The sequence below is a fragment of the Hetaerina americana genome, unplaced genomic scaffold (genome assembly GCF_022747635.1).
Source record: "Hetaerina americana unplaced genomic scaffold, ioHetAmer1.1.p SCAF_4, whole genome shotgun sequence".
Classification (NCBI taxonomy): Eukaryota; Metazoa; Arthropoda; class Insecta; order Odonata; family Calopterygidae; genus Hetaerina; species Hetaerina americana.
This window is the reverse complement of record NW_027286985.1, coordinates 16,930,924-16,936,522: the sequence shown is the minus strand read 5'-3', so window position 1 is coordinate 16,936,522 and position 5,599 is coordinate 16,930,924.

The window sequence follows — 5,599 nt, the reverse complement described above, 5'->3', positions numbered from 1 at the left end:
TTCAACTTCCACCTCAGAATAAAAACAATATAAATACTTTTGTTTTGACCCTTTTCCATTAGTACCCCAGAATTGTGGATCTCACAAGCTGCCTCTATCCTTAATTCAAATGATTGAGTTGAATGGAGTACACTTCTTGTTATTCTTTTACCTTGAGATAAAAAACTCTGGGAAAAAAGTTTCGCAAAGTTGTTCAGCTTCAATGGATATAACCACCAGTCACAAATTTGCCATTGGGGATATCTAGGAAGGCTTGCAAGGGAGAAAAGATAAGGAGCAATGGCAGCCCTGGGTAAACTTCTATAACCAAAAAAATTAAGTGTGGAGTGAAAAGGTATCAATAGTCACTTAATCAATCAATAAGCTACAGTTTAATATCCATGCTGAAACACAATAAAAGTATAAATTTTAATGCCTATTTACCAACTGGATGATGGCTAATCCTATGATTAGCTTCAACCCTTCCTCTCCCCTTCCAAATAGCTGACTGTAGTTCCTCCGCTAACCCAGCTTGCAACTGGGAAGTTATTTGTGTCTGCATATGTAATTTATTCTGCCTATTGATTCAAATCAAAAGTGAGAAGCCTTGAATCTGGCTTGATGTTTATAATAGTTCACTTGAGTTTAAATGTTTGACTCCATGGAGTTAGAGCTTTCTAAAATACATGTAAGCCTCACAGTTTAGGAATATATGTATATCTACCCAGGTGTGTACCCCATGGGTTCTCAAGGGTCCAAGAGAACCTGTTTAAAAAAATATTTTGAGCCCTAATTTTTTCAGTCCTCTTATTCTAATCATTCTGACCCTATGGATGCTTCAGTTGAAAATAAACTATTACTCCAATGTTCCACAAAAGTGATAGTAATTATCTATTTCAAATTGATGCATTTCCACAACATATTAACTGAAATGATTTTTCTGCAAATTATTACGGTATGGAAAATTCAATAATGTATTTTCAAAGAGTTTTTAAAACATGCATAATGATATATAAATATTTTAGATGTTACCGCTGATTATACTTGACCATTAGTTGTGTTAATCCAACAAAAGGTAGGTTATTTAACTGTGGAGAATTGTTTTTTTTTACTGGGTATGCAACAATTTTTCAGTGAGTATACAAATTAACCTGTTGCAGTATGTTGGTGGTATGAGAATGGACCTATTCATGCTCTAGTATTTTATCAGAAAGTAAATAGATTACGTATTGTATACAGATATGATAGGTGACAGTTTGGATACAAAACAACCCATGCTGAATATTTACAAAAGTGAAAGAGCCTCATTTAAAAAAGAAAACATTAGTGACATTATTGTTCTGGATAAAGTTATCTATATCATACATCTTAAAACAATTATTTTATGTCCATGACAGTCATACAGAAAAAAGATACATAATTTTCATTGCTTTTGCCTATAGCGACTAGACTCATATTAATTGTTTTGTTTATCTAGCAGGACAGCCTTTAAAAATGCCAATAGTTATGAGGGAAACTATACAACAATTTCAAAGTAAAACTCATTCACCTTGACCAGTGATTTTTACACTTTGACGGAATTGTTGTATTACAATGCTCATTATTGGATAACTCTGTTAAAAGTCACTCTGGTGGCACTTCCTGCAGTTTCTTTGAATTTGTCAAACAAAGAAGTTTCCTTTATTTTGATAATATTCAATTGTGGTTGTATTCCTTCGGTAAGATATTTCCCTATCCAGGAAGAAATATGTAAAATTGTTTGATTATTTTATCTACTGTTCCAACCTCTATTATTAAATATAGTGATATATAATTAAAATGTGATCAATTTAATCTGTATCAAAATTAAAGAGAAGTAACAGCTGGCAATATTTATTTTTTCCTCTTTGTGGATTAGAGAAGTACAAACAATATGCATGCACTTTTGAATGCACATATTTATTCACCTATTCCAAAATATATCAGCATATCATCATCACTCCTCCGAACGAGTATTAATACTGTGTCAAATTACTCCCCTCTTTATTTGTATTTCTCTAGGGAGATCCCCATGATCACTTTTGTCCCTTCCGACCTTTTTTTCCTTTATCTGATCTATCTGAAAAAATTTTCTGCCTTAGTAATATCAACTCAATGAAATGGTTTTTACTTTCAAGTTACACTATTCACTGTGTGACTACCCCTAATGCTCTCAACCTCAAATGCCAAGGAGCAGGTTAAGGTGCATTTAGAAATCATGGCTTTAATGTCTAGCTAATTTAATGTATTGAGCTGTTTAAAGATTCTATGAGTAGCCACTCTCAGCATTCATGATCACCAGTTCTTTCTTCACACTTACCTCTTCTAAAAAAATTGACTCTTAAGGTCATAGACTTACTTTCAATTGCCCATGGTGTTATTTTACTCAGTTCTTGAAGATAGAATTTCATGTCATTTGAGCAGAGCTCAGTGTTTATCACATCTGTAGATTTGTAAAATATGTCAAAAATCATATTTGAAATACTTCCTCCTCTGCCATGATGAATTTTTTCATACATGGAATCAATAACTCTTGAATGGATGTCATCAGTGGTGAGTGGGCATATCATACAAATTAAGCAGATGGCAATGCATAATATGGCTTTCTTCATTTTTCTGAAAAAAGTTTTGTGGTCACGTTTAAATGGCTATTAAATCACCACAAAATGGGTCAAATAATTACCACTTTTGCTGAAAATCAACAAGGTTAGACATAGAAAGAGGACATGACTTAAATTAAGATAGCTTAGGTCCAGGCATATTCGACGATGAGATGGAAAGGGCATTAAGGGAGATGAAATCAAATAAGGCAATGGGAGTAGACAACATTCCTGCGACTCTACTAAAAGGTTTAGGAAAATATCGGAGGAAGAGTCTCTATGGACTGATTAATAGTATCTATGAGGAAGTAATCTGGTCAGAAGATTCTGAGATCAGGGTCAGTTCCTATTCCAAAACAGGTAAAGGCTACATCATGTGAGGACTACAGAACAATAAGTTTGATTTCCCATGCAGCTTAAGTTGTTTTCAAGATCATCAACAAAAGAATAGAGATTAGGGTGAATGATCACTTAGGGGATGATCAGTTTGGTTTTAGGAATGGGAGAGGCAGGCGCGATGCCATTGCAGTAATGAGATGACTAATCAAGAGGAATATAGAATACAATCAAGATGTATTCTATATTCCTCTTCAGAGGTAGAATATTATTCATATAGAATACAATCAAGATGTATACTATATTCCTCTTCCCCCCTGCCACACACCCTTGCAGCAGCTTGCGGGGTATTATGTAGATGTATTGTATATTCAAGTCTGCTTGTTTTTTAGATTTCAAAAGGGGGTTTGATAGAGTGAATTGGATAAAACTAATGAATAAAATGCTGAAAATAGGAAAAGATTGGAGGGGTAGGAGGCTAATCCACAACATGTACATGTCTCAGACTGCTCTGGTGCAAGTGGGGGATGGAGAGTGTGGATGGGCAGTGTTAAGAAGAGGTGCAAGGTAGGTTTGTCCATTACCACCAGTGCCGTTCAATGTGTATGTATGTGGAGGAAATGATTAACAAGGCATGGGAAAAAGTGGAGTAAGGTATGAAAGTTGGCTTGGAATTTGTAAAATCAGTTAGATTTGCTGCTGATCAGTCAGCCAAAGGGTTGCAAGCATAGCTGAGTGAAATTGGAAATTTAGTGCGATAGATATGGGATGAGAATCAATATAAATAAAACAAAGGTACGGCGATTTTCCAGAAAGAGAAAGGCTAATCTAAACATTAAAATAGGAGGGCAAAAACTAGAACAGATGGAACAGTTTATGTATCTTGGAAGTGCTTGGACCAAAATGGTCAAAGTAGTAGGGATTTAAGGAGAAGAATTGCACTAGGCAAAGAGGCTTTCACAAGGCGGAGGGAGTTGATGGCTGGAATGTTCAGTTAAGATGTTAAGAAAAGCCTCGTCAAAACTTTGATATGGAGCATTGTTATGCACGGCGCAGAAACATGGTTCTAAATCATGAGGATAGACGTAGATTGGAGGCTTTTGAAGTGTGGGTGTGGAGAAGAATAGAGAAGGTGAAATGGACAGAGAAGAAAACAAATGAGGAAGTGTTAGAAATGGTGGGCAAGGAGAGGGGATTGTTGGGAGAAATCATAAGGAGGCTTAAAAAATGGGTGAAGGGCATATTGATCGGCAGTGGGATGTTGAAGAATGTAATAGAGGGGTTAGGCAAACGAGGAGAGGTGAGGAATAGGATAGGGATGTTTGATTGGATGAAGGGAGTACACAGAGATGAAGAGATCTTCTTTTAGAGGAGGATGTTGGGTTGTGTTTTGTTAGCAGAAACAATGTATTTACTTAGTAGTTGTGTCCATCCAATATCTACCATAACCAGTAGATTACTTAAAAAAAATATTATAAGCAATCTACCAGTTAAGGTAGGTTTTTGATGGACAGGAGCTACCAACTTCCCAAATGGTACACTGACATTGGTACTCTATCACTTGCTCAATGTTTACTATGCTTTTATATATTAAAAATTGAATTAGCTTTTTTATGTTGGTAATTGATGTTTCAAAGTGAGTTAATTAGTAATTGCAGGTTTATCTTAGAGGTCATGATAGATTAGTAATATATATTGTGACCATTGAAAAAATGTGAGTTTTCATGTTTTTGGCAATAGAATATTACTTATAGAAAATGCCCACAGATTAGATTGGAATCTAGTTATTCAAAATATACTTAAATAATTTTTATTAGAACTAGGAATAAAATACCTGGACAAAACTTTATGATAAAAAACTCTTCATAAGGAATACATTTTACATATATTGTATGCATTTGGATTATATTGATACATTCATACATTTCGGGTTTCACGGGATATTTTTAATAATAGAAATGACATTCGGACTGTATTGATGGAAACACTGAAACCAACCAATAAATTAATTACTAGAGTATAGTGATTTGTACTTACCAGCAATCTAGTCAACTTTTAAGGGTAAAGATATTGATTTTGCCGGCAGAAATTGTTCAAGTCGTAGAGGCTTCACTCTCTGAGCAATTTAACCATTGATAATTTGTGTAAGGCAGGTCAATTATTTTAGCCTTGATAGTATTTAAAACTTTGCCTACAAAAGTTTCTTATCTCATTCCTAATGAGATAATACATTAATCATAAATGTTTATTGCATAATAAAGTATGTTGTTAAAAGGTAGACAGACATTTACTCTTGGTATTAGCTCATCAATGGTTGCCACTACCAACAAGAATAAAATTTATCTGAGTTTACAATGCAGAGTCAATGTTAAATTGCATCAAATATAAGACTGGTGGTCAAATTCTATAAAAAATCTATGGCAACCATCTAAATAATATGAGTCTTGCACTTGAACCTGATTCCTTTAGAACTGAAGATAACCACACCTCACTGATTATTTAATCGGTTCCTTGCCCCCTGGAGTTATCAATCTGGTCTCATCCAAAAAGTGTCAAAGATTGGCTGCTATCTTATGAAGAAAAAAATTATCTCCAGCAAATAATCCAACCCAATTTGTTATGGGATATGAATGAAAAGATAAAAAGCACTGTGATTCCCAAAGAGT